We start from the raw sequence: 20,729 nt of genomic DNA on the forward strand, positions 1-20,729 counted from the left end.
CGTTTGCCATGCCAGGCTTATAGGTTATTCAGAGCCCGAAGAACGCCATCTTTCTACCTAGTTCGTTCTCCTAAGGAAGTCAGAGACAACTAATTATCTCCCACTCCACACTGAGATTTTCCTGACAAAGTAACACCTAAGCATTGTCTGGGAGCCGTGCAATGAACATCAACAAATAATTATGGAGAACTTATTGTGTCAAGCCCTAGGCTAGCTCCCAGAAGAGTCATCGGAAAGGAGAAAAGGCTGGTGATGGGGTTGGCAAGGCAGAGACATTTTCGTGTATGTGTGTGGTTGGGGACAAGGTAACAAACGCATCGAGTCTATTCCTGGGTAGACTATTCCAAAGGGGAACAAGATTTAGCAGAATTACATAAACATTGTTTTATATTGCAACGTTTCACACTCTTCTCCCAATCTGGGATTGATCATATTAATTAGCAATTATTGAGAGCTTACCCTGTGCTAGGCTTTTTATGACCATTTGCTCAACTAATTTCCATCACAACCTTTAGGTGGAAGGTATTATAGAGAAGGAAATGGCAACCCACTCCAGTATTCGTGCCTGGAGAATCCCAGGGACAGAGGAGCCTGATGGGCTGCCATCTATGGGGTCGCACAGAGTTGGACACGGCTGAAGTAACTTAGCACGCATGCATGCATCACGGTTATCAGCCTCATTTTACTGGTGGGTAATTGAGGCTTAGAAAGATTAACAAATTTACCCAGAGCCACACAGAGAGTAGGTGGTGTAGGGCAGAAACCACATTCTCAGCCACACACAAAACTGTTTACTGTCTTACCTGCCATTACAACTCTGCACGCCCTCCTCAAAGATGGCCATTTGCTTGTCCTTAATTATCTCGTTCTCTACAGTCTCCCTAGATAATCACCTTCTCCAGGCACTCTCAGCAACACCTTTTCATCTCAAACTCCTATTGATTGGCACCAAGCAGCAGCAGCCAGCTATTCATTCATTAAACTTTTTGCAAGTACCACCTCTGTGCCTCACAGTTCTAGGTGTTGAGTATTTAACAGTGAGCAAGACAAATCCTTGCCCCCATGGAGCTCACTTTCTGGTAGAGGAGGTAGACCTTAAACAAATAGGCAGGTAGGTTTATGACATGATATTGAGTAGTGATAGAAAATAATTCAGAAAGCATTGACATATATGCTCTCAGTTCAGTTCAGTCACTCAGTCGTGTCCAACTGTTTGCAACACCATGAACCCCAGCACTCAAGGCCTCCCTTCCATCACCAGCTCCCGGAATCCACCCAAACCCATGTTCATTGAGTCGGTGACGCCACCAACCATCTCATCCTCTGTCATCCCCTTCTTCTCCTGCCTTCAATCTTTCCCAGCATCAGGGGCTTTTCAAATAAGTCAGCTCTTCGCATCAGGTGGCCAAAGTATTGGAGTTTCAGCTTCAAAATCAGTCCTACCAATGAACACCCAGGACTGATCTCCTTTAGGATGGACTGGTTGGATCTCCTTGCAGTCCAAGGGGCTCTCAAGAGCCTTCTCCAACACCATAGTCCAAAAGCATCAGTTCTTCTGCACTCAGCTTTCTTTATAGTCCAACTCTCACATCCATACATGACTACTGGAAAAACCATAGCCTTGACTAGATGGACCTTTTCTGGCAAAGTAATGTCTCTGCTTTTTAATATGTTGTCTAGGTTGGTCATAACTTCCTTCTAAGGAGTAAGCGTCTTTTAATTTCATGGCTGCAATCACCATATGCAGTGATTTTGGAGCCCAGAAAAATAAAGTCAGCCACTGTTTCCACTGTTTCCCAATCTATTTCCCATGAAGTGATGGGACTGGATGCCATGATCTTAGTTTTCTGAATGTTGAGCTTTAAGCCAACTTTTTCACTCTGCTCTTTCACTTTCATCAAGAGGCTCTTTAGTTCTTCTTCACTTTCTGCCATAAGGGTGGTGTCATCTGCATATCTGAGATTATTGATATTTCTCCCAGCAATCTTGATTCCAGCTTGTGCTTCCTCCAGCCCAGTGTTTCTCATGATGTACTCTGCATATAAGTTAAATAAGCAGGGTGACAATATACAGCCTTGACGTACTCCTTTTCCTATTTGGAACCAGTCTGTTGTTCCATGTCCAGTTCTAACTGTTGCTTCCTGATCTGCATATAGGTTTCTCAAGAGGCAGGTCACCATGTGTAAAATAGCTAGCTAGTGGGAAGCAGCTGTTTAGCACAAGGAGCTCAGCTCTAGTGCTCTGTGATGACCTAGAGGGCTGTGATGTGGGTGGGTGTGAGGGAGGCTCAAGAGAGAGAGGATATATATAGCTGATTTATGTTCTTGTACGGTAGAAACTAACACAACACTGAAAAGCAACTATAGCCTAATTAAAAATAAAAAATAAAATAAATATTTTAAAAAGAAAAGAATTCAGAGGAAAGGCATAGAGAGTGATGAGAGAAATCCTCTGAGAGGACATGGAAGGAGACCCAGCTGAAGTTAGGCAGCAGGCTGTGTGAATATTTAGAGAAGAACCAAAGATAAGAATAGTAAGTACAAGGGCCCTGAAGCAGAAATGGGATCAGTAGGAAAAAGAACATTAAAGAGCCTAGTGTGCAGGAGGTCAGTGGAAAGCAGAGAATGCAGTCAGCAAAGCCAGATCACCAAGGGCCTAGTAAGCCATATGTGATGGAAAGATACTGCAAGGCTTTGAGCAGGCTAGGAACACCATCTGACTTCAGTTTTAAAAGCACCATTCTTGCTACATCATATCCCAGTTAAAATGTAAGAAGTCAATCAATCAATCCTAACTCTTAGGAGTTATTCCCTTTGATAGTCTATCTCCTTGCTGGTCCCCATACTCTAAAATGTTTCTCTCTGCTTTACTGTGATGCTTTTCTTCCTTCCCCAAAACATCTTCTTTGCATTTCTTCAGCCTCAAACCTTCCCAGTTACCTGCTGCTGCTGCTGCTAAGTCGCTTCAGTCATGTCCGACTCTGTGTGACCCCATAGAAGGCAGCCCACCAGGCTCCCCCGTCCCTGGGATTCTCCAGGCAAGAACACTGGAATGGGTCCCAGTTACCTGAGGAGGCCTTAATTCCCTGGCACCTGCACCTCCATCCTGTCCTTCCTTACTTTGATTCCTTGTGTGAGTCTCCCTACCTTGCCCCCGTATTTGGATCACCAGGACTACAAGACTTTCTTCTGGGCATTGGCCTCGGCACACTACATGTTTTTAATGTGGAGTCAGGGTTGCAAACCACTGTTCTAAATTTATAACCTGCTTCAGTCTCTCCAACCAAAAAAGAAAAACTGCATTTTTCTTTCTCTCTTCTCTCCATCAACGTTCCTGAAAGCTCATCTAGTTCTGAAAGATCAGCTCGCTGAGACTTCAGCGCGCATGTGAATCACCTGAGGAACTTGTTAATTGCAGGGTCTGTTTCAGAAGATGGGGCTGGGCCCAAGATTCTTCATGTCTAATGAGCCCCCAGGTGACACAGTCAGACCACTCTTTGTAGTTAAGGGCTGGCCTGCTGGTCTGTACTCTCTTGCTTCCAACTCACTTTTTTTTTTTACTCACTGCCTTGTGGTTTTACCCTATAGCGTCACTGAAATTGCCAGTGTTGCCAATGACCTTATCTGTTCCCTCTCTTCTAGGGCAGTGTCTGTAACAGGGAAGAGCACAGGCTTGGAGACAGCCTGGGTTCAAACTGTAGCCCTCCCATTTACTAGCTCGGTGACCTCTCTGTGTCTTGATACCCTCGTCTTTGGGAAGCGGGGGAGATCATGATGATAGTCCCTACCTTGTGAGAATTAAGCAAGTTAAGACACACAGAGCTGTCAGAACAGTGCCTGGCACCCAAGGGTTTCATAAGCATTGGTGTCGTTCATCTCACAAGGCCTCTCACCAGTATTTGATTCCACTGACTTCTCTTTGTTTAAATATTTCTCCTCCTGTAGCTTCCAGGATACCCTCCTCTCTCTCTTTTTGGCTGTACCCCGTGGCATGTGGGACTTAGTTTCCTGACCAGGGATCCAACCCGTGCCCCCTGCAATGAAAGTATGGAGTCTTAATCACTTGTGCATGTGTGCTAGGTCGCTTCAGTCATGTCTCTTTGCAACCCTATGAGCTGTAGCCCATCAGGCTCCTCTGTCCATGGGATTCTCCAGGCAAGAATACTGGAGTGGGTTGCCATGTCCTCCTCCAGGGGATCTTCCCAACCCTGGGATTGAACCCACGTCTCTTATGTCTCCTGCGTTGGCAAGGGGGTTCTTTACCACTAGTGCCACCTGGGAAGCCCACTCTCACATTTACTGCAGCATTATTTACAATAGACAAGAAGTGGACACAACTTGAGTCCATCAGTGGACTTACCACTGGACCACTAGAGAATTCTCCACCCCCTTCCCACTTAGTTCTCCACCTCCTCTCCAGCTGCTCTTCTTCCTGAGCCCTCTTGGATGATGGTGTTTCCCAGGACTTTGACTTAGGCTCTCGGACTTTTCTCACCTGCCCTGAGCCATCTGACCCAGTGCCTTGGGTTCAGTTACCACCCAAATGCATAGCTTTCCTGACTCTAGAGTTTCCTCCTAGATCTTTCAGTTTCCTATCCATGTACCCGACAGCCTGCTGCATGGCTCCAGGTATATTCTTTAATCCATTCAGCACATATCTACTAGTTTCCTGCTCTGTGCCTGACCCTATGTCAAGTGCTGGAGGTACAGTAGTGAAGTGGTTAGACCTGGGCAAAGACCTTAGGGAGCTCACTATCCATCCAGAAGGGAGGTTCAATGCTAATCATGCCATGATTGACTTATTGCACTTGGGATGCACGCATGCTCAGTCGCTTCAGTTGTGTCCGACTCTGTAAACCCATGGACTGTAGCCCGCCAGGCTAATCTGTCCATGGGACTTCCCAGGCAAGAATACTGAAGTGGGTTGCCATGCCTCCTCTAGGGGATCTTCTTGAACCCAGGATCGAATGTGCATCTCCTGTGTGCAATTTAAAGGTTCAGGGCACTATGAGAGTGTATGATGGGGACCTGACCTTGTGGTGGTGACATATATTGTCCGGACTCCTCGTGTCCCAAACTGAGCTCGCTGTTTCCCTGAACCTGCCCCTCTCTTCGATCAGTGAGCAGCACACCTATCACGGTACCCGGGCCAAGTCCTGGACCTCATGACTCCTACTGTCCCTCACTGACCACTTCCACCCAGTGGGAGAATCCTTCCTTCTGGAAAACCAGCCTTCTGGATAACTCCTGGCATTCTAAATTCTGACTGCCCTATGCTCAAGCAGGCTGATTTTATCCCCTGGTAAAGTAGAAAAAGAGCAAATGAGGGGCTGAGGTTCATCCCCAGAAATGCAGACCCACTGTGTGTCCCGCTGCACCTGACCGTGGCCCATCTATTTGGGGGGCGAGGGGAGGCTGGGGCATGTATGTCTTCTCTTACTGACTCTCAGCTGATAACTTTCCCCAGTAAACCCTGTTTCTTAAGCTATATCATATGAAGTAAAATGAAGTCTGATTTCACATTGTGTGACACAAAGTGGCTATGTTTTACCAAAAAAGGAAACGATAAATTTATTTTTTGCACTGTAAAATCTGTATCTGCTTATAGTGATTAGTGTCTTTATTAAACCAGCTCTACAGCCCCATTTGGAACACAGGAGAAAAAAATGTAGATACAGATATATAGGTCTCCCAGGTGGCGCTAGTGGTAAAGAACCTGCCTGCCAATGCAGGAGATACGAGAGACTCGGGTTCAATCCTTGGGTTGGAAAGATCCCCTGGAGGAGAACTTGGCAACCCACTCCAGTATTCTTGCCTGGAGAATCCTATGCATAGAGAAGCCTGGCGGGCTACAGTCCACAGGGTCGCAAAGAATCGGATACAACTGAGCGACTGAACAATAATATCTGCTTGTAGCAAACATTTGTGTGTTTTTTTTAAGTTTTCCCACATTTGAACCCCTTACCTGTTTGGAAGGATCCCCATTCAAGAATCTTGACTGATAGAATGACCACTAAAAAAATTTAGAAAATGTCATAGAGTAGAAGGAAGACAAAAACTCATTGCTCTACATCCAGAACAAAATAAATTATGAGTAATTTCTTCCAGTCTTTTACTACATATATATGTTGACATAATTGCAATTATTTAACTATATAAAAATTTATATACTCTAAGCTAATTTTAAAATTGTTATTTCAAAATTGATATATATTCAATGCAGAAAATTTGAGAATACAAAAAAAATCCCACGAAAAACCCCAAAAGTTACAATTCTGAGATAACTACTGTTAATAATTTGGTATATTTCCTTAAAATTTTTTCTCTACATTTTTACATTTTACATAGCTGAAAATACACTGAGGATTCCAACTGTTTCATGCATAGATAACTGAGACAATTTAACATTTCCTAGATAAAAGATTATATGAAGAGAAGCAAGGGGATAGATGTGAATAATACTTGCCATTCACATGATGTATTACTCAATACCAATTAGAGAGCCTTAATGGATTCAGAGATTTAAAGATGCAGAAAATCATTATGCAAGTTTCTTGGCAGTGAACACGCACATTATGCTGCCCTTCACAACTCTGCTTCTACTGACAAAAATACAGAAGCCTTTTTGTTCAGCTGGTTTCCTGGCACAGTGCTCCAAGCTCTTAAAAAGTTTGTCCATTATGGGCAAGTGCAGAAACACAATAGGAATCATTATTGTTTTCAGTGTCATCAAACATGGCAAAGATACCACACGAATTGTGGGATGAATTATGGAGGCTGAGAAACACTTTTCCAGGAACTGAGAGAGGAGTGGAACAGAAGAGAAACAGCTGACAAGCTGATTCAGGGAAGTGACAGGAAACTTGGGTCCTGGGCCCAGACTGCTCAGACTGACTCTTGGTTCTCAGCCCTCGGTCATTATGTGGCCTTGGAGAAGTTACTTTAAACTCCCTGGGCCTGTTTCCTCATCTGTAAAATGACGAGTGATATTTGCTGATATTTTCATTCAGATTTTTGCAGTCTCTTCAAAAGAGGGTGAGGTGAGTGTTAAGAATAACACCTATTTCATAGAGCACTATTTAACTGGCAAGAATTGAATACATAAGTAAGTAAAGTGCTCAGCTCTACTACTGAGCAGCAGAGTCCACATACGACACAGAACTCGACGGGATCACGGCATTTGAGAAGCCTTGTAAGTTCTTTATATCGCAAGTTTCCTTTTCCTAAATTATCTCATTTTTATTAAAATTTTTACTGTATGAAAACATGCATTCAGAAAAATGCACAAAGCCCAGCTTGATTTTAACAGAATGAACACACTTGTGAAATCACCACCCAGGTCAAGAAATAGAGGGTGACCAGCATCAGAAATCTTCTCTCATAGCCCTTCTTGGTCAGTATCTCCTATTATCATGACTTCTAACACCATAGATTAGTTTTGTCTGTTTTTTAACTTTTTATAAATGAAGTCATATGATATGTACTCTTCTGAGTTTAGCTTCCTTCACTCCATGCTATATTTATAGGATTCATCCATGTTGCTGCAAGTAGCAGTAATTTATTCATTCTCAGCATTGAATACATTCAGTTGTATGATTATGTCAAGATGAAACAATGCATTCTTTTGGTAAAGAACATTTGGATTGTCTCCAGTTTTTAGGTTATTGAGACTGATATTTCTGTGAATATTCCTGAATCTTCCAATCCATGAATATGGTATTTCCCTCCCTTCCTTTATTTAGGTCTTCGTTCATTTCTCTCAGTAATGTGTGTAGTCTTATACACTTTTCATTAGATTTGTTCCTAGATATTTGTTGCCTTTTGGATGTCCTTGTGAATTGTCTTATTTTTGAATTTCATAAATTGTAGCTGGTTAGTAGAAGTACTGGTAACTGGTACTGGTTAGTAGAAGTATTGGTAGTTGCATAAAGACAATGTTTCCAGCAACATTGCTAAATTTAATGAATAAATTAATTGATTGTTTCCCTATTTCATTCATTTTTGGTCTTGGTATTTCCTTCCTTCTACTTCGCTTGAGCTCAGTTTTCTGTTCTTTCTCTAGCTTCTTAGTCTATGAGGGAAAGGGATCCTCTTCTGTTCCCGTTGTCTGGTCTCCCATTCTGATCAGTGGAGTTTGTGAAAAAGTGTCCTGGGTCATCACCGGGTCTCCCCGTCCATCCTTGTTCCCACCTCAGTGCTTTACCTTGAGACTCTTCACCTTCAGGAGGCTAAGTGCCAGCCTCAGGCTGCCCTACCTTCTCTCCTTTTGTTATTTTGGGGTTGCAACTTCATTTAGTTGCAAAAAGGTAGGTGCAAGAAGGACAGGAATTTAAGAACAGTGTGCTGAATATCTAAAAAAGAAAAAAACCCATCCCATTTACAGCCCAGGGGCAGCTGCCCAATTTTCCAGTTGTTAGATAGCTTGGATCTCTGGACTGCAGGAGAATTAAGTGTATTTCTGTCTTTATTTATGCGAATGGATTGCTTTGTTTCCTAGTTGAAGCACAGGCAAGCAATTGTTTTGCCTTTCAGATGCTAGTAATTGATTGTCTGTCAGTTTTGATTTTCAAAATTGTTTGGCATTTTTGTGCTTTTTCTGGTGAGAAGTGCAGAAGGCTGTAATGGGGGCTGCTCTCTAGACACCATTTAGAACAAGACATCTCCCAGAATGACCTTTCTAAAATGCAACTCTGACCATGCCTTACCTTCACTTACAGGATTTTAATAATTCTCATTGTCTACTGAATAGAGACCGAAGTCCCAGCTTGGCTGAATGACTCTTTGTAACAAAGCCCCTGGCTGAGGCTCAGGATACACTGAGCCACTTAACAGTTTTCAAAAACGGCCTTGTCCTCACTCTCCTCCCGGCCTTTGAATATGTTACACATGTGGACTGGAATGCCCATTCTCATCCAGCTTTACCTTGAAGGACTGTTTACCCTTCAAAATTCAGCTCAGGCAACCCCTCCAAAAAAATCTTTCTGATCTACCCCCTCAGGCTGGGGTAAATCCTCTTCCCTGAATGCTGACAGCTCCCTCTCCCCCCATGCATTCTTCCATCAAACCGTTACTGAACACAGGTCTGGCTACTTGCTGCTTATAAGCCAATGAAGAGGCCAGGTTGGTGGAAAGGAAAGCTTGCTTTATTTTGGAGGTTGGCAACCTTGGTGTGGAGGGGGGCCAACAGCTGTACAGATGCTGATTCCCTCTGCCCATCCACCACCGGAGAATCAGGGAGCAAGAGCTTTTACAGAGAGAGGGAGGGGGCTACATGCAGAAACAGTGCAGTCAGCTCTGACAGTCATTTTGAAATTGGTCATTGCTGGTCTGACCTGTGTCATCTTGATTGTTTTAAGTACAGTTAATCTTCAGTTCCAGGGTTGGTTTGTTTCCATTTCCTTGAGACCAATTCTTGGGCTTGTGACAGCTTATGTCATGGCTACAGTCAGTCATCACGTTAATTTTTCCACCTGGTGGGGTTTCAGTATCCATAAGACAGTTTACAGGACATGGCTCAGAATATTGTCTATAGCCCTTGAGAAGGAATTAAAGGTCCTTGACTATTAATGACTACATTATTATTATTTTGTCTCCTTTAACGGTTTTCCTTTGTTTCTGCATTTTCTTGCTTCTCTGATTAAACTTATTCTTTGGCTAAAGTTTTTTCACAGACAAAAGGCAGATAGAGGAGATAGGGGCAAGGACAATAGGGTCCTTTGTTGTCGTTTAAGTCCTGGCCAACTCGTTGCAACCTCATGGACTACAGTCCGCCAGGCTCCTCTGTCCATGAGACCTCCCAGGCAAGAATACTGGTGTGGGTTGCCATTTCCCTCTCCAGGGGATCTTCCCAACCCAGGGACTGAACCTGTCCCCTGCCCTGGCAGGTGGATTCTTTACCACTGAGCCACCAGGGAAGCCTCAGGAGTGTCCTGTTCCATTTCAAAACCACTTGCCACACTGGGTCCTGATAGACTGTGCTATAAGCCCCTGTTTCTTATGTGTCTCTTTATCCCATGACCTAGGGAGGACCTTAGTAAGTCTGTAGTTGAACAGTGTGGCTCTTTCTGGGCTAGGAGCTCCTATCATATGCGATTCTGGTGGTATTAAGGCCGCCACACATATGAAGATGCTGGCGCACTGAAAAGTCAACGACAGCCCCATTTACTCTCATAAGACCTACTGACCCTGGTAGCTGTGCCCTGGTGTGTGCATGCAGACAAAAATAGACAAATATTGCCTCCCATGCCTCACACTGCAGGAAAATTGCTCTTTTCCATCATTTGGGCCCAGCTTTGTCAACACCCCCAGTGTGTTGCACAGAGGGTAGAAAAAGAGTAAAGAACCAGCGTGAAAGCTGTTCATTTCTAATACGAGTGGAGACAGCGCTGCTCCAATCAGTGGAAGGAGCCTGGTCTTTCGGTCCAATATCTTAGAGTGAAGTCCTGGCTCTGCATCTACTATGTCAGCTTAAGAACAGTGGATTTTTGAGGCAGTGAAACTACTCTGTATGAGACAGTAATGGTGGATACATGCCATTATATACTTGCCCAAATCTACAAAGTGTACAGCACACAGAGTGAACCCTGATGTAAACTATGGATTTGACTGTAAACAAAACAATTGTATCACTTTACCATATGCAATGATTGCCAGGATGATTAAGCGAAAAAAGCAATACAGAACAATATATACAGTATGCTACCTTGGCCCAAGGAAGAGAATTGGGGAGTAAGAAGCATATATTCACATTTGCTTATATCTGCATAAAGAAAGCTGTAAAAGATATACTAGAAATTACAAAGGTGGTTACCTCTGAGGCTAAGGAGCTGGGTGTATAGGGACAGGGGAGGAAGCATGACCTTAGAATGTATGCCTTTTTGTTTTGATTTGTGAACCATGTGAAGGAAGGTATTACCCATTAAACTTGCTTAAAAACTAATTCTATAATGTCTGAAATGCATGGTGCAAAAACCCACTTACCAGACTCAGAGGTGAAAGTGTGCTGATGTATCCTACAGAAAAATAACCTGGACCCAGTAGTCCTAGCAATCATGCGATAGGGAAACTTATGGGACAGGGGGTTGTCTCTTACGCTTTTGCCTTTCTGTCAGGGAGCTTTGCACTTGCTTCTGTCTGGCTTCTTCTCCATCACTTAGACTCCCAACCTATTCAAGCGTCAGCACCAGAGCTGGACTCACTCTAGCTTTGCTCAAACTGGATGGGGGGTTACTCAGCACAAACATGGCTGCCTGAGCCTCTTCTCCCTGTTCAATAGGGGCTGTGGTTAGAGACAAGTTTCAAAGAAGAGGGATTTGGGCAGGACTGCAGTGATAGGCTCGCTGGGTAGTGATAGGTAGTGATAGGCTGGCTGTTGCCTGATGACTCAGAGGTTAAAGAGCCAGCCTGCAATGGGCCGTCCTAGACACTGAGGGGCAGACGATGGCTCTACAGCGCCTGGAGAAAAGAGGCAGAGAGACAAACTGTACAGCTTAGGAGCTTCTGCTCACTTCCTGTGTGACCTGGGCAAGTCCCTTCTCTCTGGGCTTCAGCTTCTCATTTACAGGACAAGGGGACTGGGCTAGATGATGCTCTGAGGTCCCTTTGGTCTCAAAAGGGGAAACAAGCAAAGGGTGGTGAAAAGAGCCTTGAAGCAGGAGTGGGGAGACCTGGTTTCCAGCGCCTCTCCTCCTACAGCCTTGCACTTGGGTCTTCATCAGGCCACGTGATGTCCATGAACCTCTACTGAAAAATGAGGATAACACTGCAGACTGCTGTGAGTTAAACAAACTCCTGAGCATGAAAGTGCCCTGCCAACTGTCCTGTCAGTGTGGGTATGAGGAGTGACGACAAAGGCTACCACCTCTATAAACAGAGGTGCAACCCCGTCCTCGGCCTTCTGTCAGGATGACTACGGGGGCAAAGGAGACAGTTCAGGAACTGGTGCAGCGCCTGAGCTCTGGACTGGGACACAAGAGCTGGGCTCTGTTACCTGCCAGCTGTGTGACGGTGGCCAAGGGTCCTTCCTCTCTGGGCGTCCATTTTTCATCTGTGGACCGGGACCAATGGTGTCTGCCTGAGACGCGGCAGTGAGCAAAGATGAAAGCGTGAGCCTGAGGGGCATTGTGTGGACTGTGGTGTGCTTTTTTTGGTGAGAGGAATGATTAATGGGACTGTTCCCTGGTCCCTCAGCTCCTGAAGGAAGCTATTCTGTGATGTTAATTAAGCTCATTTACACAGGCTTCCTCCAAAGCCCTGGGAGGCAGCCCAGCAATGCATTTACATGGTCATAAATGTTTCTGTAAAACTTATAAAAGTAAAATGTTTCAGTTAAGACCACTATCTCTTCCACCGTAAGGTCTCTGTCATACTTCCACTCATGTTGGATGATGTTGTATGGCCATGGGCATCTTTGGGATCTGGTTAAGGGCAAGCTGAGTCTGAGACACAATTTATTTGACTTAGTGGATATATTTATGTAGTTTATAGGCACTTCTGTGTATAGGCACTTCTGTATATTGCTAGTCATTCTGGCAATAATTCTTCTAACCACCAATGCCCACCACGTGGACTCACTCGTTATCAGGACAGGAAGATGCAGCCCAGAGGCCATACTGAAACATGGATGTGTCTACACCCAGCCCTGGAAGGTTGTGGAGGAGGAACAAAGTGTGAAGGGTACAGAGCCAGAAACTAGTTTGGGGAAAATTCTTCCGCCACCAGAGGATAGATTCATTTCTCATGGATGCCCATCAAAATGGAAATCCCTCCTGTTGAAGAATATACTTGGCAATGCCACATATACAATTCTAAATGTACTATACATTTTGTTTCTCTTTAATGGGATGCAAAATAAAACATATCAGAAGTCAATTGTCTGTAGGACTTGAGCACTGTAGCAGTCCTACAAACAAGGGGTGCTTCTGTGTGTGAAGTTGCATGTTTTACTCATCCCAATATATGGAATCACATTTTGGGCTGACTGATGCATCGTGTAACTAATGCATCGTGTCCTGATGAGGCCTGGAAGTTCCAGATGAAATGGCACACAAAATTGCTACCAATACAACGAGACAGCCTAGAGAAACGAGGATTGCAATGACAAAACTCCTACACACGCTCATCAGTAAGTACAGTGTGTGTAGCATAAGAGAAATTTCAGTACACAACTGTGTAGCTCAAAGTGATGTAGTAGCAATTTGCGAATGCATCGGAATTGCTTTGGGTAACGAGCCATCAGTTTAGAGTTCTTAAGATGGGTCCTTACCCTGAAAGCTTACAGCTCGTGTATAAAAGAAGCGGGATAGAAGTTTCCCCCAATTTGAAAACAATCCTAAAAATTTACAACTTTACCAACAAGATGTGAAACTGAAAGAAACTTCCCTAAACTATTAATAAAACTAGCTACCACACCAGGGGAGATACTGAGTTATCTTTCTGTTCTCCTTACAGGAAATGCCATACACTATATACTATTGCCATATGAAGAGGCCATCAAAAGGTATGTAGCCAAAGTCAAGGAACACAAGGTATTAAAAGATGTGCTAGGCACATTAAAAATATAGAATATTAAAAATATTATGCTCTCTGGGGGGATTTTGTGATATTTGTGGTAGATCAACTTTTCTTGTCCGTGGGTTGTTTTCATTTCTTTTCTCATTCTAAGTAACTATTCGTGTTTGTCCCTGATTTTGTACTTATAATTTGTATTAGATTTCCTTTTAGAAGGCCTCCAATTGTTTAAGCTTTGTTGTTGTTCAGTCGCTCAGTCGTGTCCCACTCTTTGGGACCACATGGATTGCAGCATGCCAGGCTTCCCTGTCTTCCACTATCTCCCAGAGTTTGTTCAAATTCATGTTCATTGAGTTGGTGATGCTATCCAACCATCTCAACTTCTTCTGTGCTCTTTTCCTTGTGCCTTCAATCTTTCCCAGCATCAGGGTCTTTTACATTGAGTCAGCTCTTCACATCAGGTGGCCAAAATATTGGAGTTTCAGCTTCAGCATCAGTCCTTCCAGTGAATATTCAGGGTTGATTTCCTTTAGGATTGACTGGTTTGATCTCCTTGCAGTCCAAGGGATTCTCAAGAGTCTTCTCCAGCATCATAGTTGGAAAGCATCAATTCTTCTGTGCTCAGCCTTCTTTATGGTTCAACTTCCACATCTGTCCCCGACTACTGGAAAAACAATAGCTTTCACTAGACAAAGCTTTGTTGGCAAAGTGGTGTATCTGCTTTTTAATACTCTGCCTAGGTCTATCATGGCCTTTCTTCCAATGAGCAAGTGTCTTTTAATTTCATGGTTGCAGTCACCGTCCACAGTGACTTTAGAAGCTAAGAAAGCAAAATCTGCCACTGTTTCCACATTTCCCCCATCTATTTGCCATGAAGTGATGGGACCGGATGCCAGGATCTTAATTTTTTGAATATTGAGTTTTAAGCCAGCTTTTTCACTCTCCTCTTTCACCTTCATCAAAAGGCTCTTTGTTCCTCTTCACTTTCTGCCATGAGAGTGGTATCATCTGCATATCTGAGGCTGTATAAGCTTAGGGCCTTGGATATGCTGTGGCCTGGGGGGCTGCACGGGACTCTCATTCCCCCCTCCCAGCTCTCTCCAGCCACTTTGGACCTCATAGGCCCCACCAGAGTGCACTGCAGCTGGTGCTGCTCTCCATCTGAGCCATCCCCAGCCCCTGCTCCAGGCAGCAGCAGCAGCAGGCACCTCTCAGGAGGAACAGGCCAGGCCCAGTGAGCTCCCACCCTCCCACACACTCCTGTGTTTGGCTTCCTAACACAGGTCTCACTTCTCCTCAGCACCTTCAGGACAAAACGGTCTGATATTCAAAGCCTTCTGGGTCTGGTTTTATTTTACATCAAAAATTTTTAAAGATCACATTTCCTTCCAGAATGAAGCTGATAAATACAAAAGCAATTTTGTATCTGGTCGCCACAGTAAATTATTTCCTGTCGTTTTTTTCTTTTTTCTGCTTATTCTCTAGGAATTTCTGGGAAGCCAAGCACGTCATCTGCAAATAGCATGTGGTCTATTCCTCGTCAGTATTTATATCTCTGTACCAGTCAGAGGCGTTGACTGCAAACAACGAAAACCAACTCTTCTTTAACACTGGAAAACTATCGGAAGAGCCGCACTCCGGGAAGCCAACAAAACCAACCAAGTCCTACCAGAATTCAGACTTCTTCCCATGCTGAAGTGCAAAAAAAAAAAAAAATCCAGTCTGGCAAACTGAAAATATCTTCACTCTCTATCAGTTACTCTGAACAACTCCAAGTTCTGGGCAAGGTCCATTTCTTCTCTAATTCTGTCCCAATTCTCTCTCAATACTCTTCAAACAATATATACAAGCATGGACTAAAGGGAAATACAAGAGAAATTCATTAAAGTATATAAATGTGTAGATGGCAGAGCAGGGAAGGAAATATGGGTAGAGAATACGGGGCTCTGTGCCTTGACTCGGGTGTATAACCTCCTTCCTCTACCATCTATTGCATGATGACTTTGCCTTTGGCCAACACCTCATCTGGCGGGGATTCTAGGCCATGTGTCAGAGTGGCCTACGCCATCATTCCTGAGGGGTCTGGGCCCTAGTGGTCTTGCCTAACATCTTTGTTGTAATCTTGCTTCCATACTGGAAGTTACTCATGGCAGTACTAGCAGGCAGAGCAGAGGGTTCCTGAGAGTCAACCTCATTTCTTCATGTACTATTGTAATGACCTCCCCATTACCCTTTAGTACCCATTAGTACCGTCAGTCAGTGCTGTCCAGTAGAACTTTCTGCAATGATGGACATGTTCCACATCTTCTCTGGGTAAAATGGTAGCCAATAAGCATATGTTATAGCCAGGTGGCTCAGTAGTAAGAATCTGCCTTCCAATTCAGGAGACACATGAGATGTGGGTTCAGTCCCTGGGTTGGAAAGATCCCCTGGAAGAGGGCACAGTAGCCCACTCCAGCATTCTTGCCTGGAGAATCCCATGGACCGAGGAGCCTGGATGGCTCCTGTCCCTGGGGCTGCAAAGAGTCTGACACGACTGAGCAACACACACATAGCCATGTATGGATACTGACCACTTGAAATGTGGCTAGTGTGACTGAAGAAACTGAATTACTAATTTAGTTTAAATTAAATTTGAATATAATAGCCACAGGTGGCTAGTGGCTACAGTATTGGACAGCACACTTGTAAATCAATCATTCCAGCTAACACCACGATCTCCCTTGGGCCTGTTCATCCACTGGCATGAGAGCCCCTAATGGCTGGTTGGCAGTATTCACTTCCTATTCAGTGGAACCATTGTGTGTCTCCAGATAGAAGCTGTCCTCCCTTGCATATCAAAACCTCTAAACCAGCAGGTGTAGAGATGTGGAAACAAAAAGCAAATTTTTTGAAAGGAGATTATTTGGTGGAGTGGTGACACGTGCCAAGCCCACATTCATGCTTTGGTTCCAGGGTTGCTGTAAACCAATCACTGTAAGTTGGTTGCTGGTTGAGCTCGTACGCCGCATCCTAGAGGACAGTATCCCAACTCACAGAGTGTTGTCTACCAGGGTGTCGTGACTGATCCTTTAAATGTTTGCTTTAGTCTTCTCTTGGGCCAGCTCTCCTGTGTATGATAAGAGCTGTGAATCCCATGACCATCGGCCCACGGCTTCATTCTTTGGCTGTACAGTGAGTTTGGGGAAGAAGCAGTATTGTATGGGTTGTTCTGACGTATTTATGAAGTCCACGGATGTCAGTCCTGATGGAAGCATGAAGAAAATACCTATTCAACTCCAATATCCATATTTATTCCAACGAGGACAAATCACTGTTCCCCCATGATGGAAGGAGTCCAATATAAGCAACTCGCTATCATAGAGTTGACTGTTCCTCTCCACTGTAGTATGATATCAGACTTGTAGACTTGGTCTCTACTGCTGAAAGTTAGGCCCTTGTCAGCAGCAGCGGCTGCGTCAGCTTTGGAACGGCTGTTAGACCACCTACTCAACCAGGTGGTCTCTGTTCCTGCCTCCAAAGCCACTTTATTCCTGAGCAGGCCCAGGACTAGCTGGGGAAAGAAGTTGATAGACGTCAGCTCACCCACTGGGTGGGTGATCATGTCCACCTGGTTATCGAGAACTTCCTCCACACGGAGGGCATTTTGGAGAGCATCTATGTGAGACACAGTAGGCTCTGCCTCTGGGTCAATTCTGACAGCTCTATCCACATTATCTTTCCCAGACCACATGGTCACTGATTTCCACTCTTGTTCTTTCCAAGCCCTTGATCATTTGGCCAGACCATTAACTACTGCTCATGAACCAATGTAGATCTGTACCTCAGGCCATCTTGCCTTCAAGGAAAGTGACCAATAAGATACAATGTTTTAAATTTTGCCCTTGATAAGATTTCTCTTCCCCGTCTTCTCCTGGGGCCACCTCTGAATGGGACAGCAGGACCACAGGAGTCCACTTTCAGTGGACAAGCTGTTCGTAAACTCTTCTCTGTTCTCTTCCTTGCCTGTCAATTGGCTGTAGGAAATACTCCATGAAATTACAGATATAAGGAGTGATGGAGGGCAGGACCACAGTATATGAGACGTCCCCACAGCTGGGTTTGGGTGACAGGCCACGCATATGCTCAAGTGAACACACAGTAGTGCCTCCAATTGTAACACTCCTTCTGGGCAGTTTGTGCCCAAGCCTTCTCATTCTTTGTGCATCTAAAGTCCTGTAATTATAATTCCAGTGTTTTTTTTGTGGATCAGATTTTGGTATGCCAGCTTTGCCAAAGAGTCTCTTTCCATCTTTATGTTCTACATATTAAGTAAAAACAGCAGTCCTCGAAATTTTGTCAGCCTCTACTTTTTTTTTGAGTATGCAATTTTGATTTAATGTTAAAAATTCAATCAATATAACTCACTATATTTATGAAACAAACAAGAAAAATTATACAATCATCTCAAGAGATGTAGAAAGATGATTCAGTAACATTCAGCATCCGTGGCAGGCAGGCCTTGAATCCAGCCCCAGCAGGGCCTTCCTACTGCCTCTGAGGGCTACTTTGTGAATTATTTATTTATTTATTTTTATTGGAGGATAATTGCTTTATAATATTGTGCTGGTTTCTGCCATACATCAACACGAATCAGCCACAGGTATACATATGTCCCCTCCCTCCTGAACCTCCCTCCTGTCTCCTTCCCCATCACACCCTTCTAGGTTGTCACAGAGCACTGGGCTGAGCTCTCGGTGTCACACAGCAAATTTCCACTTTTGGTCTGTTTTACGTACAGTAATGTATATGTTTCCATTCTCTCAGTTCGTCCCACCATCTCCTTCCCCCCAAGTGTGTCTGTTCTCTATGTCTGCGTCTCTATTGCTGCCCTACAAATAGGGTCATCAGCACCACTGTCAGAGTCTGCCTTGAAATCACTGAGGTATTTACGTGTTTTGGTGATTAGATCCTGACCAATCTTTTCACTTTCTTCTATAGTTACTGGACCACTCAAGTATTCCACCGCTTATTGAGTCAACTTAGGTAATTTACGTATTTCTAGTTATGTTTCCATTTTATCCATAATAGCTTTCTAAATTACCTGTTTTCAAAAAAATTTTGACATTGTATTATACATGTCATTTGCGTAAAATCTGTACAGTCTTCTCTGTATCATTCCCTTTGCCATTTCTAAGGATACTTTTTCATGATTTGTCTCTCTTCTTCTTTGTCAACCTAGCAGTCTGATCAGATCTTAATTTTATCAATTCTGTTTGACTTTTCTGTCATTAATTTTTTACACTTTCTTTATTCCTCTCTCTTACTTTCCTGAGAGTATTTTATTATACCTTTCCAGCTTCTCGAATTGAATATTCAGGATATTCTAAAAAGCCATCCTGACATTTATCTGCTTGCCTGTAAGCTCCACAGAGAAACCTTCCCTCTTTTGGTCACCGCCCTACCCTCAGCACCTAGAGCTGTGCTGGCCTATAGCAGGCACTCGGAATATCTTTGTGGAGGGAATATTGACTTTACACAGAACAGTTTAAGACTATGACACTGCTCTGAGGAAATCTTCAGTCAGAGTATTTAGGTTTTGGTGTGAAATATTGTTAGCCCTTTCAGGCGTCTTGTCATCAGATTTAAAACCTTTTTCAGTTTAACTTGAGCTAGTTAGAGGAATCACCGACTCAATGGACATGAGTTTGAGTAAACTCCGGGAGTTGGTGATGGACAAGGCCTGGTGTGCTGCAATCCATGCGGTCACAAAGAGTCGAACATGACTAAGAGACTGAACTGAACTGAGAACTGAGTTAGAGGAATATTTGAAAATTTCCAAGTGGTTAGACTTGAGGTGAAGACCTTATTTTTTTGTTGTTAACTTCTAGATTTATTACGTTATGAGCAAGGAATGTGGCTCATCTGATTTCTCCTTTTTGGTTTCTGAGATTTTTGTGGCCTGTGTGTTATGTGGTGAATTTTTGTTGTTGCTCTATAAGGATCTGAAAATAAAACAGATAGTTTACCTTTGGGCTACACATGAAGCTTGTTACATCTGATATTCAAACCTTCTTAAATTTGATATTCAAACCTTCTCTTTACTCAATTTGATTTCAGGTTATGATAAACCCTTCCACTATGCCTATGGTTTGGTTGAAATTCTTTTTTATTTCATATCTTTCTGGCAGGCTATACTTTTTATTTGAAAAAAATTTATATTATTTATCTTGCTTAATGTGTCTTGTCTTGAATTCTACTTTGTCTGATATGAACATATCTACATTGCTTTGTCAGCTTTTGCCTGGATTATCTTTGCCAGACCTTTCATGCTAATCTTTGTTATTTTGTTATAAGTGAGTATTTTGTAACTGACTGGTCTATAACTGGATTTGTGTGTATGACTGTGTATAAGAATATGTGTGTGTGTGCCCAATAAAGAAATTTAAGTGTAAGTCACAGGTGTACTGTAACAATAAAATGTTTGGTCTTCCTGCCATTCAATTTCATGTTTTCTGTTAATTATTCTTTCTCAATACCTTCTGTTTTCCCTTTTCTGAATTTTTTTGGGTTGACAAAGCATTGACTGTTATTTGTTTTTCCTCTTGTGTTTTTAACTTCCATGTCATGTCCATATTATTATTAGTTGTTGTTCAGTCGCTAAGTTGTGTCCGACTCTTTGCAACCCCATGAACTGCAGCACGCCAGGCTTCCCTGTCCTTCACTATCTCCTGGAGTTTTCTCAAACTCATGTCCATTGAGTTGGTGATGCCATCCAGCCATCTCATCCTCTGTCCTCCCTTCTCCTGCCCTCAATCTTTCCCAGCATCAGGGTCTTTTCTGGTGAGTCCGCTCTTCGCATCAGGTGGCCAAAGGATTGGAGCTTCAGCATCAGTCCTTCCAATGAATATTCAGGGTTGATTTCCTTTAGGATGGACTGGTTTCATCTCCTTGCTGTCTAAGGCTTCTCCAGCACCACAGTTCGAAAGCATCAGTTCTTTGGCACTCAGCCATATTATTAGTACTTATCTTTAAATTACTAGCAAATGTATTTCAATCGTGTATCATTTCAATCATGTATACATTTCAATCAATGTATCATTTCCTATTTACATTAAGAATTGAATAGAATATGGTTTATCCACTGAATAAGACATGTCTTTTATAAGAGATGGATACTCAGCTTAAATTGGCTTAAGAAAGATTTTCATAAGTGAGGAGCCCAGGTGTCCAGACTAAGTT

At 43.4% G+C, this 20,729-nt stretch overlaps 1 long non-coding RNA gene across 1 annotated transcript in view; it reads left to right on the forward strand.

Annotated features, from left to right (window-relative positions):
- The window catches only part of LOC138984416 (uncharacterized), a 46,156-nt gene that overhangs the window by 1,124 nt on the left and 24,303 nt on the right, over positions 1-20,729 (forward strand). The window contains exon 2 of the long non-coding RNA XR_011461685.1: positions 13,449-13,497. This is a non-coding gene — a long non-coding RNA (uncharacterized lncRNA). The remainder of the gene's footprint in view (positions 1-13,448; positions 13,498-20,729) is intronic.

The sequence above is a fragment of the Bos mutus genome, chromosome 21, assembly GCF_027580195.1.
Source record: "Bos mutus isolate GX-2022 chromosome 21, NWIPB_WYAK_1.1, whole genome shotgun sequence".
Lineage (NCBI taxonomy): Eukaryota > Metazoa > Chordata > Mammalia > Artiodactyla > Bovidae > Bos > Bos mutus.